Source organism: Pinus tabuliformis, chromosome J (genome assembly GCF_031772625.1).
Source record: "Pinus tabuliformis cultivar Carrire ecotype Pingquan chromosome J, CPIR1, whole genome shotgun sequence".
Taxonomy (NCBI): domain Eukaryota; kingdom Viridiplantae; phylum Streptophyta; class Pinopsida; order Pinales; family Pinaceae; genus Pinus; species Pinus tabuliformis.
Window position 1 is genome coordinate 482,428,685 of NC_142295.1, and position 14,192 is coordinate 482,442,876.

Below are 14,192 nucleotides of genomic sequence, written 5' to 3' on the forward strand. Positions count from 1 at the left end.
CAAGGAATATGACTCATAAATATTGCAATGAAAGTACAAGGCTTCATAATCCTATTACATGGCTATAAGAATGATATATTGTAATTGTAAAATGCTTCCTCAATGCTGAAATATGACTTCTCACTTATATATATGAACATCACTCATATGACTCCACTAATGACTCAAAAATGATACATGAATTTACTTAGCTACATATTAACTTTGAAAGCCCGCACATGGCTATAAAACATAGCATATACCAGCTAACACAAGGCTGAAATAAATCTCATGATACTCTCTCACAAGGAAATCTTGGCTCATGATGATACATACAATCCATTTCATGGATCACTTGATCAACACAATGAAGCTAAGCAATGACAATACAAGGCTTTGATCTATGATCAATAGTTAATAACTACATGCCAAAAAGAGTGAGCACAACTCTCTCCAAAAATTTACCAGAACATGTCCTGAACTAGAAATCTGGAACATCAATAATTAGCAGCCCCAATAACACTAGCCTCCAAGAATGAACTATAGCATCAACTATCCATCAACATGTAGCAATAAGAACAAAACACTATTAGCCATCCATTTGAATAGTAAGAAACAACATGCCCCTAATCGTTAGGAAACTATCATATGGCATAACATATATATGCCATCAACACAACCTTGCTTTATCCGACACCAACAACACACATACATCATGAGCAATAATATGATCTGAACAATAATTCAGCAACAACATATGCAAGTAATACTCAAATACAATCAACAACAATAGCCATGCAACCATGCTTATGTAACATAACCTCTAGGCATATGATGGTCATCAACAAAGTAAGAAATCTGCAATACAAGCTTCATTCATGCTCTCTTAATATCATATGTGCACCAGCAAGCACAATCCTGATCATCATTAACAAATATATGTGATAGTCTTCAAGGTGAGATCCTCATGCCAAAATCATATGAAAATAGGATGCATGGCTTCATGACAATGCAGTGTAAGATACATGACTCATGTGAATGCACATGCAATGGAATCTTTACCATTCTACAACTAGAAACAAGGACTTAGTAATGTACTGAATGATGTAGAAATTTTCTTCAAACAAATCACAAAAATTGACCAACAACTTTCTAAGACACATGCATGTATCAATGACCCTTCCTCATGTGAAAAATGACTCTCTAGTGAAGTACAAGAGTGAGGGTTTCAATGACAGTAACAACACTCTCTCAAACTATCACCAAACTTCCCATGTAAGACATATTATCTTGCGTGGCATAAGTGTTATACATGCAAATTTGTAAAGCCATATGAAAACTCCCCCTAAGCATATGCCATATTTCCATCAAAAATTGTTGCTTACTGCATAAACTTCTATTATTGAGCATAAATAGAAAAATAATCCTCTCACAACATGGCTACAACTATCAAACAAATCATGAGACAAAAGGATAAAATGATATGTAATGTATCAACCTTATAAATTTCCCCTTGGACTCATGTACTCTCCTTGTATGTCTTAAACTAATCTTGTGGACCTGAAATGGATAGATGCATGAGGCTAAAATTTCTTCCTTTCAATCACATGCACCTATCAAGTTTGGCTTCTCTTGAAGCCATCTCATATTATTCACAAGATAAATATCTACTCCCCCTGAGTAGAATATCCTTTTTCAAATCAAAACATTCTTCCTCGATGTCCTTTGAAGAGCTAGTTCTTTGCAACTCATATTTTCTCCTCCACACTTTCTTTGTCTTCAATGGTGGGCTTGCTATTTTTGTTGGTGTGATCATGTCATATCTGCAACCTAGAGATTTGTGGCCATATCTTCCACAATTGAAACAATGGTTATCCAACAAACTTTTGTTTTCTTGCAAAAAAATTACATTCTCTAGCATGTTGACCAAAATGATTGCAAGAAAAACAATACTTGTAAAATAAATTTGGATACCTTGTGTTTTGATTTGTTGCACCATGAGAACTTGGTTGCTTCCTTGTCTTCATGAACTGTTGCATGTTGTGATTATGATCTTCTTTTCTTTGTTTCTATTAATAAATTGTTTTCTTCTTTAGCTTCTCTTGATGATGTCGTTTCCTAGATCCTTGATTGACTTTAGATGTGGCAGACTTGTGATTGTCTAATATTTTGTTGTCCTTTATTTTCTATTTTTCTTTCACAAGGCATGATTCTTCTTCAAAACCCAATCATGTTTTAATAACTGGAGATCTTTGACTTATGAGGATTTCATCCAAAATTTTGGTGCTTTTCTCCAACTTTCAACACTGAGACAACTCATTATTTTCCTTTTCGAGTTCACATCTCAAAGAGGCTAATTCCTTTTATAGACTTGCACAATAGGCTTCTTAGTCTTGTAGTCGATTTGACAAATTCTCATTAGCCTTGATGACTACCTCATGTTGTATTTTTATATCAATGATTTGCATGTCATTACTCTCATGGCTACTCTCACTATCTTCTTGAGATAAAATTGGATTTGCTACTTCTATGAATGTGGAGTCATTTTTATCACTCTTTCTCTTCAAGAATGCAATGGGGTTTTTTAATAATTTCATAATCTTGAATCCTTTGTCTTCCATACAAACTATGCAGCTTGTCCATAATTTATTTTGTAGTCTTACAATGTCTCACTTTTGCTACACCATGATTTGACAATCCCTTCAAAATTATCTTCTTAGCTTCCTCATTAAATTCATCTTGTGTACCATATTCAATTGGGATAAAAATATCTAGATCAAGAGTTAAAAGAAATGCTTCAAATTTTACCTTCCAAAAAATATAATCTGATTCATGTAGAAAAGGAACTCCATCTGCTGCAAATCTTCCGTCGTTACCCATGATCTACCTTCCAACAATGAAGCTTCACTAGAAGGAACCGTGCTCTTATACCAACTGCAACTAATGATCATATAGCTCACATACTTACCAAGCCTTTTCCAAAAAGGAATTTTTTGGTATTCGTAAATCACCTTAGACTAACGGATGTGACCCTTCCTCGTGGGAGCAGTCATGGATGATCGAGAACATTGAGTATGCCCTTCCCTCTTGTTTGAGCTCATAAGTTGGGAATGGAGCCAGGAGAGATGCTATGGTTAAGGGAAATCTTGACTATAGTTTGTGTGTGATCCATGTCATGTGTTGGCAAGTGGTAATCCCCCCTACCATCAAGTCTAGGACTTGCCAAGAGTATACCCCAATATGCATCCTACCCATAAGTTGGGCTTGTTGGGATTGCTACCCATCTGGCCAATGGGTGTGGTAAAGCTTGGTTGTGCACGATCCTTATCATGTGTTGACAAGTGGTAATCCCCCCAAGCATAAGACTTGGTTGTGTGTGACCCTTATCATGCATTGACAAGTGGTAATCCCCCCAAAGTTTGTGGATGCAAGTGTTCTACCCCTTGACTCTAATGATAAAGCTTGGTTGCGCATGATCCTTGTCATGTGTTGACAAGTGGTGATCACCCCATGCTTGTGGAAAGGTGAGAAGGATCAGTAGATATAGGGCGATAGATGAATCTCCCCTATGATGATTCTTCTTCATTAGATTGAGAAATCATTGTTCCAAAGCAGCGATGAACGAAGATGAGTAGAGAAAGCATATATCGTTGTTGCAGAAAGAAATTCCTCCCTAATGGAGAGGGAGTGTTGAAAATTGCAGCCCAGGGATGAATTTCCTTAAATAAAATATCATTTCTAACAATTCTGGAGTGATCTTCTAAAAATAGAAAGTCATGTATAGCATCTCAAGTATCTCTCTCTAAAAATAGTAAATCACCTTGAATCAATTAATAATCAAGTATAGTTGAAGTCAAATCACTTAACTTATCATTGATCAATCCTAATAGTTCAATGTCAACTTAATCGTCAATATTATTAATATTGATATTATTATCGTTTAAGATACTGTGATATTATTACTAAAAGGAATTACAAGTCATCTTACTTTCATCACCTCAATCACTTCACACCTCTCTCCTTGATGACTCACATTGAACTATGTAACTCTCTCTCTCTCTTAATGATCCATAAATTGGGGTGGATATTCCAATGGACAACTCGTCACAACAACTCTGATAATATTATATTAAAAAATTCTAAATTTATACACTATTACAATTTTATTAAAACTCCAGATCTGTAAATTTAATTGTAATTAGTGCGTGCATGCAAATGGAAATTATGCAGAAAAGTAGAGAATGAAAAAATAATCTCACACACACACATAAGGCACAAGATATGCTCTAGGAAACCCTTTCGGGAGAAAACCCAATTGGAAGGTGAGGTTGGTTCACTCTCTTTCTCTATCTGGAAAATAAGGTTGCATGTACAAAGAAGTAATGTATGCTGACCGTGGACTACTACAATGCACATATCCTCTTTGTGTGCTCTACCTCCTATCTCTCATGGCTATCTTTGCTCATCTATGGAACATAATTCTCTCAAAGGAATGGAATGCCTCTTCCTCCTAGTGGCCCGGTTATAACACAGTCTCATAGCCTACTAGTGGTTAATTTTGACTACATCAACTCTCAACTAGAGTTACAATATAGACTCTTCTAGAGTCTTTTACATCACAAACATGTGGCTAGCCCCTTTTCCATGAATAATGGGAGCTAATGTGGCATCCTCTCAAACCATGGTGGTGAAAACACAAAGGTCAACTTCTGAGTGGCATAACTTTTGCATACAGACTCTGATTGACGCGCTTTTTGCTCCATTGGAAATATATCTATGTGTAGAATAACAAAAAAAAGTTTCTACATCAAAGGGAAAAAATTTACCCCCAAAAAGCATCATTTGATGCCTCAAAATGCTCCAAAAGATTTCAGATCTCTTTTTGCCAAACTGGGTCCCATCAATAACATTAGGGGAATTTTGAGGTCTTAAATGGGCCTCCTAAGAAAAATGTACAACCAAAATAAAATTTATAAGAACCAATATGATTCAAGATGATGATGTCAACCATGGGGGATGATTCACCATTTTTGGAGTAAAAAGGTAAAAAGATTAAAAAATAATAAAATAATAAAACTACTTTTTCAACTCGTATTTTCAACTTATCTCCTTTAGGTTTTACTCAAATTTCGGGTGGGAGTACTCGTTGGATGAAAAATTTAATTCCTCATCCAAGGAGTACCCATGTTGCATACTTTTGATGCACCCTTCTACATGAAAAATGAGAAATACATGAAAAATGTGATTGCAATCACGTTTTTCATGTATTTCTCATTTTTCGTGTAGCAGGGTCCATCAAAAGTATGCATCGTGGGTACTCCTTGAGTGAGAAATCAAATTATGCATTAAATGAGTGTTGTCGCTTGAAATTTGAGTAAACCCATAGGGAGATAAGTTGAAAATACAAATTGAAAAATAGTTTTTTTCTTTTTTCCCTCTAAAATTTGATGATGTAATCTAATCTTATTTTATTATTTCCACTGTTATTTTATAATTTCCTTAGGAGGCCCATTTTACACCTTAAAACTCCCCTAATGAATGGTCCCACAAGTTGATTCCTCCACTTTTTCTACTCCAAATGCACCAAGATGGATGAGAAACAATATAATGATCCAATTCATATCAAACCTTCCCATTTTTGAAGTCTTTTAGTCCCCAAAAGCTTTTACTCAATGAGGTGAGGAAATTTTTCTTCCACCTTCTCTCTGGTGTACCATTTAGCTTTTCTTGGTAGTTTTCCCTTCAACCGAATCTGCCAAAGGTCATGTTGCCCTTGTCTTGTGGTTCTATACCTATTTTGTAAAATTGTGTCTTTTGTCAACTCCGCCTGAGCATCTCATGTCAAATCCTCCACAAAAGGTAGGCCCTGCTCCTCTTCCTAATCTAGCATGGAAGGCTCATATAGTTTCAAATTCTCTACATTCACCACTGAGTAAATGCACATATATGGTGGTAAATCTGAGTTGATAGGCATTATCACTCACCTTTTCCAATATCTCAAAGGGACCATACCTCAAAGCCTTGATTTTCATACCAGGCCCCTGCAGCCTTTTCTTTCTCAACTATAGCCATACTTTGTCTCCCACCTTGAACGATTTCTCTATTATGTGTTTATCATGCCTGACCTTATACTTCTCTTGTGACTTATGCAGTGTTTCTTGTACCTGTAGATGGATATGCCTAATCTTCTCTATAATTTTTTCAACCCTCAAAGCATCTCATGTAAGATATTCCCTCACTCCTCCTTACTTCCCATATGCAATATCCAAAGGTGAAGGTGGAAAATATCCAAAACAAGGTTCAAATGGGGACTTTCCTTTAGAAGTGTGGACTGCTATGTTGTAAGAATGTTGTATAAACACCATATTTTCATCCTAGGTCTTTGGATGCTTTTGGTTGTATCCCTAGAGAAGTTGTTGATGAGCCCCAATTTTTGGTACAATTTGGGCTCATTTGGCCTACTTGCTCTGCTCAAACCATTCATTTTTATTGCTTATGCATTCATTTCTTGGTTTATTCGTGTTGTTTGTAGGAACAAGGGTAGGCATTCTATCTACGTGACTAATACATGATGATTTCAGGTTTTGGCATTAAAAGGGAGCAAAGACCACGAAAAAGGAGACAAGGAGACAATGAGGTGGCACTGCTAGTTTTTAGGAGAGGATGTCCACGGTCTTGGGGACCTTCCTCGTAATTCCCACCATAGCTCTGAGCTCCAATCCATCTCCCCACCGAGCTTAGAGGCAGCCAACTGTTCTACGAGAACAACAGTTATAATTGTTCTACAGGAACAACAGTTATAACTGTCCTACATGATCAGTAGTTTAACCTTCAGTTGGACAGCCGAGCTCCACAAATCAAGGACACCTGTTGGATGATCATTTTGCATAAATACTGAGGCCGTAGCCTTGGATAGAAGTTTTTTTGAACTTTTGTATTGCTCTTGTAATTTGGAAGTACGAGCTACAGCTCGGTTTTTGTTCTTTTTGTAAGCCAGTTTTGGCATGACATCAGACTTTCGTTTATGAATAAAGGCAGGCAGATTTTGATCTCATTCTGAGTTTCTAAGGGAGCTATAGCTCTCAGGTTAGGGCCCAACCTGAGAGCAATAGATCTCCTCGGTGTTGTAATGTTGCTTGCATTTCGTTCCAGCACTTTGAGTTTTTACTTTAACATGCAATTCGAATTTATAGTCTGTTAATTTAGTCTTTTTCATGAGATTGAATAGGATTAGTTTATGGTGAATTTGTTTCCAGTTGCTTAGGTTAGAAGAGGATAGATATAATTCATTGGAGCTCCAGAAAAAGGTTGTTAAAGCTCACTGCCATCTCTATTAGGGATTGGGGTGCAGTCCATAACCAACCACCAAAAAGAAACGCAGTTCTTCTCACTTCCATGCAAGCTGCAACATAGACATTGTCGTTGAAGATCCATCCACGCACTTTTGATATTGAACCATACTTCTACATTTCACTTCCATGCACGGGTTTCCTTTCTTGGTTTTCCACTGCTGTTCATAGGTTTCATGGCACAGTTATCATAGGTTAATGAATTCTCGTTTTGGTGCATAAGTCATTTGTTTCATTTACGCTGCTCCATATCATTCCACTTCCTTCTTCTTCTTCTTGATCTCTCCTCAAGTCACCCACTCGGCCTCTGTCCAGCTCGTTTACCCTCCAATTCATCCATTGCCACGTAGCTTCATTTACTTAACCTTTCGTTGATTCCATCCTTCCAAGCCATCAAACCACTGCATGCACTCTTCCTCCATCTGACTTCTCTGCTCCTGAGCCATCACCAGCTCCATCTCCATCTCACCTATCCTCCCACACCACTCCAACACTTCACCATCTCCCAAAACTTCCTCGGTCAAACATCTTGTAGAATTGCACAGACTTCCTATAGAAATCCCTGAGTTTCCTGTAGGATCCCCTGCAGACTTTCTGTAGAAGCCTGCAAACTCGGTTGCTGAGCATCCAAACGTGGTAGACTTCTGTGGACTGATGCTAGAGACCCTCTGGGACCTCCCCTAGCCATCCTGACCTTGCCCATGCTTTCCTTCCATTCCAACCGCTCCTGCACAACCAAACCCTAATCAAAAGCATCATCACAATAAATCCAACCACTTAATGAAAAAATACAAAAACATGTCTTTTCAGATACAAGTAGCTTAGATGCATGTATTTCAGTTCACTGCAAGTAATGGCATTATTGGTAGTGGTTTCATTCACAGTTTTGCATAGTTAGGGTCTAGCCTAGTCAAATTAGGGTTTACTAGGGTTTTCATGCTTTATTGACTTTCAGTTTCTTTCTGCAATTAGACTAGTCTCCTTTGAGTTAGCTTTCGTCCATCATTCATAAAACTTCTTCTGTGAGCATATAGAAGTTGGCTTGAGCCCTAGTGGACTTGTGCCAGTCGACCAAGTGACAGCTGCGACAAGAGCTAGTACTTGTGCATACAGCACCGTCGCTTCCAAGTTTGTACGAACTACCGGGTTGATAAAATTAGAGATATGAAGCTCCAGGAGTTGTAGCATTATTGCTACAATACTGGAGCCCACCAGTTGCATTAAATTTTTGTTGACTACTTTTGTTTGCCCATTTGTTTGTGGATGGAATGTTGTAGATCTCTACAACTTCGTGTCCATCTTCTCCCACAATGTAGTCCAAAATGCACTGAGAAATATTGTATCCCTCTCTAAAACGATGCTCCTTGGTATCCCAAAGTGCACCCATACTTGTCCAAAGAACAAGTTTGATGTTTCTTGCCTACTGATGGTCTTTTTACAGGGCACCAGAACACACATCTTGTTGAACCTGTCAACTGCCATGAACAGGTATTCATGTCCCTTCTTGGTTGTTGGTAAACCTCCCACAAAGTCCATGGAAATGCTTTCCCAAGGACAAGTAGGTACAAGAAATAGGATGATATAGACCTTGTTTCCTATAACTGGGCTTGTTGGTACAGCAAAGCATGCATCCTCTTATGAACCTAGCTACATGCTCTTGAAACTTGGGCCAATACACATACCTCTGCAAGTTAGCCATGGTCTTCCCTACACCAAAGTTCCCTACAACCTTTAGGAGGTGTGATACTCTCTAATCAAATACAATCGATCACCTATAAGAACACATAACTTATCCAACCTGTAGAGTAACCCATCCTAGAGATGGTAGTAAATGGTGTTGTCGCCATTATGCATATGATTCTGACTCTTCAATTGTTGATACACCTTCTTGAAGTCCTCATCTTCTAAATATACCTCTTTGTATGCATCATGGGCGAATGGCTCCATGTGCATAATAGTTCCCAAAGATATGATCTTCGATGTGGGTGGCCTTCAAATCATGCTAGCCAACTTGTTTGTGCTTCCCTTCGTATATTTTATCACCAAATGAAATTGTTTTAAAAATCCCATCCACTTGTAATGCATGGTCTCTTGTAGCTTACTTTGGGCCTACAAGTACTATAACAATTGGTGATTTATGTGGATTACTTTTTCCTTTCTCATCAGATAGTGCTTCCACTTCTTCACTACTTGCACCATGGCATAGAGCTCCTTTTCATAGGTAGGGTAGTTAAGAACTTCCCCATGACATACTTCAGAATGGTAGCATACAAGAATTCCTTCTTGCATCAAGACAAATCCCATAGCATACCCACTTGCATTTGTCTCCACTTCAAAGGGTCACAACAAGTTTGGTAATGCCAGAACTAGTGCTTAACTAATCTTCTTCTTTAGCTCCTCAAAATCCTTTTGCTAACCTTTTCCCCACTAGAAACTCTTGCCACTTGTTTTTATGGCATGGAGTGGCGGTGCTACAGTTGAAAATGAGGCTATGAATTTCCTTAGGTAATGTGTTTTCCTAATGAAACTACTAACCTCATAAACATTAGTAGGCACCAAGAATTTCATGATGCTTCCATCTTGGAAGGATCTATCGTCAACTATCCTCCACTGATCACATATCCTAGATACACCAAAGGTTGTTGCGCAAACTCACACTTCTTGAGATTTGCTAGTAGTTGTTGCTTCTTTAGTGTTTCCAATACTTGTGTCAAATGTGAAATATGCTCCTCCTAAGTAGCATTATATATCAATACATCATCCAAATAGACAATAATAAATGAATCTATAAAAGGGTGCAATACATCATTCATTAATCTCATAAACATAGCTGGTGCATTATATAGGCCAGATGGATTAACCAACCACTCATACTATCCTTTCCTGGTTTTAAAGGTAGTCTTACATGTATCTTCTTCTTTAACTCAAACCTGGTGATATCCAGACTTCAAGTCCAACTTGGTGAATATTTTTCTTGCTGCAGTTGATTCAACAAATCATCTATTCTGGGTAGGGGGTATATGTTCTTGAGAGTGATTTTGTTCAATGCCCTATAATCTATACACATCCACCAAGTCCCATCCTTCTTCAGCATAATGATTATGGGTGATCCACATGGTGATGTACTCGGTCGAATGACACACTGATCTAGAAATTGTTGCAACTATTTCTTCACCTCACCTGCTTCTATAACAAACTACCTGTACAAACCAATATTTGGCAATGGGGAGTTTGACAATAGCTAGATCTCGTGTTCCACTTCTCTCTTAGGTGGTAACCTTTTAGGCTCTCGGAGCACATCCTTATATGCCTATAACAACTCCTCCAATTGTTGTTTATGTTTCTTAGTGCACCCCTCCAAGGATTCATTGCCTCTTATTGACTCCTCTACAGACTAACTTTCTCTTAAAAAAAAACATACTTCTTGTTGAAACTAATCAATTTCTTGGCTTGGTTGCACTTACCAATGAAATTTTTGACTTTCTTTCGTGCACGTTGATGATGATCTACTTTCCATCCTTGAAAAGCGGTACTAGTTGGCTCTCCTCATGAATATTGCATCACACATGTACATATATGGACTCTCAAACATGCCTCCACATACATCAAGAGGAACCACATCTAGATCTACTACATCAATAAAATCAACATTGATAACAAATCTAATTTTACATTGTTTTGTTACCTTAAGCTCTGCATCCTTATTTACCCATCCCAATGGATATGGGTTTGGATGATCACAAACTTTCAGCCCCAACTTCTTGACCAACTCTGTTGCAATGGGATTCACCTGCGATCTTGAGTCAAATAGGGCATCAATCTTTGTTTTTTTGACCTGTATCTTTATATGGAAGAGTTTTATCATTTATTTCTCTTCTTGTTGCTGAAATCTACTTAAATTCACCTCCTTCTGCACTGGCATACAGATGATCTTCTCATCCATGTCCGAGTTGCTTTTAACTTGGTTGCTCGAATCTATGACCATGAGATTCTTCTTCTTGTTATTTGGGTTTAGCTCTGGATGAAACTTCCAGTGTTTCTCCTCTATATGGCCATCAATGTTGTAGTGGTTATAGTGGTTGCTAGGATCTTTACACTAGTGCACTGTGGTTTCCATATTTTTATCTTTCCTCCCTTTTTTCTTCTTCTTTCCCTCCTTAGAAGTGTCATATTGCTCCTTCTTTGATCCACTTGATTGCGTTCTCTTCAGGCCTATGTTCTCCAAGTATTGTGTCTATACACAAGCGTCATCCACCAATATGGGCTTGAACAACATCACTTTCTTACGCAAATGGTGATGCAGACCCCATAAATACTTGAGGAGCACATTTGGGTTCTTTGGAGAGATACCCAACATTATATCCCTCTTTCTTAATTTCATGGTGTACTCCTGCACGCATTGGCCTGACTTTTGCAAAAGTAGTGCCACCAGATCCATTGGTCCTCCACATACCCAATGGGATACAACTGTGACTTAATGAGGGTTTTGAAATATTCCCACTTAGTCACTAAAGATTCTCTCTCCAACCTCAGGGTTTATGTGTGGCTCTCCCACCAAGTAGGTGCATGGCCCTCCAATTTCAATCGCGCAAATGAGATTTTTTGTACTTCTTCAATCTGATGGACGCTGAAATAAACTTCCAATTGTTGCAACCAATGGTTTAGCTTCACAGCACTAATCTTGTCGTGGTATGGCTTGATATCTTCTTTTACTGCCATTTTAATTAGGAACTGTGATTGGTTCATGATGCTTGAACTGGTTTGACCTTTTTTAGGTTATTTCTTTGACTGGTTCTCCATTTCTCCCCGATCTTCCAATCCATGCTATGATTTATCCTCTGCATTTGAACCCCCATCTTCTCCAAATATCCCCAGCTTGTTATTCAAGATCGTATGAGAAGGTTTACATTGTGGTTGATATATGTGACTTGTTGTTCTAACTGTGTAAACCTCACCTCTACAGGATCACGAGGGTCATTTATAGATTCGTTGAGCACGATTAGGGTTTTACAATTTTCGGCCCCACCGATCTAAATCCTTGAAATCTCCTCAAAATACCCAAAGAAACCTGATTTGATACCAAATTATATGTGAGCTGCCATGGATATTCCATTGGACAGTTCATCACAGCAAATCTAATAATACTATATTAAAAAATTCTGAAATCCAACAATATTACAGTTTTATTAAACCTCTAGACTTGTAAATTTAATTGTAATTAGTTCATGCATGTGAATGGAAATTATGCAGAAAAGTAGAGAATTAGAAAATAAGCTCACACACACACATAAGACACGAGATATGCTATGGGAAACCCTTTCAGGAGAAAACCCTGTTGGAAGGTGAGGCCGCTTCGCTCTCCTTCTCTGTTTGGAAAATAAGGCTGCAGGTACATAGAAGTAATGCATGTGGCCCGTGGGATGCTATAGTGCACAAATCCTCTCTGTGTGCTCTACCTACTATCTCTCTTGGCTATCTTTGATCAGTTATGGAACAAAATTCTCTTGAAAGAATGGAATGCCTCTTCCTCTTAATGGCTCGGTTATAACACAACTCAATAGACTACTAGTGGTTGAGTTTGACTACATCAACTCTTAACTAGAGTTACAATATAAACTCTTCTAGAGTATTTTACATCAAAAACACATGGCTATCCCCTTTTCTATGAATAATGGGGGCTAACGCAGCATCCTATCGAACCATGGTGGTGAAAACAGGAAGGTCAACTTCCAAGTGGCATAAATTTTGCATACAGACTCTGATTGACACGCTTCTTGTGTCGTTGGAAAGATATTTGTGTGTAAAATAACATGAAAATGTATCACACTAAAGAAGTAAAGTTTTACCCCCAAAAAAAGTCGTGTTATGCCTCAAAATACTCCAAGAAAGTTTCAGACCCCATTTTTCCAAACTGGGTTCTGCCAGTAAAAATAGTGCCATGAGCTAATTCCTCCACTTTTTCTACTCTAAATACATCAATATAAATTAAAAACAACATAATGATCCATTTTGGATCACTTAATGATATGTTTCACTCTCTCTTACGTACTCAATAAAGACATGGCATATTCGTCTTACACCCATTAAAGACATGTCATAAAATATTCCTCTTATGCTCTCTTTAATACACATGTTACACTCTCCTTAATTAAGGCAGGCATACCTCTCTTAATGGAATCAGTTACTAAGACATGTATTTATTTACTTAATGGAATGAGTTTCACTCCCCTAAATGGAATATGATACTCTTCCTCAAGGCATGCGTATTTCTCCTCCTTTATGAGAAGAATTTGTTGCTCCTCCTATATAAGTGTCTCATGTATTCTCACCTAACTACTACTACTTGTGGATTGTGAAAGAAGAATTCAAACTTGAGAGAGAGAGAGAGAGAGAGTTGGAGAGAATTGAAGAATATTTTGCAAGAGAGAGACTTGGAGAGTAAGAGCATAACTTGGTGAGCCAAGGTTGATTTAGTGCTTCAATGTTTTAGTGTTGCTTTAGTTGAAGGGAAGTTTGATTCAATGTTTGCATCTGCGGCTGCTACTAGTGATCTTCATATTACAACTTGTTCAGATTTGGGTGAACTCACTCATTCTCTTGATCTCTCATTGTACTTTATATCTCTGCTGAACAATTGATATTTAATAGAAGAAGAATCAGGTTGGATTTTTCCCTTGTGGGTTTTTCCCTAGTCATTGGACCTAAATTCTTTGTGTCTCATTTTGTTCAATTTTCATTTAAAGATCATACGCAATAGAAAGTGGGTGGATATAGTAGAAAACCATTCCCTATCTTCTATTGTGCATTTGGTTTATGTTCTATCTAGAATTTCTTAACTAATATTGTAGTAGGAATTTTTTTTTG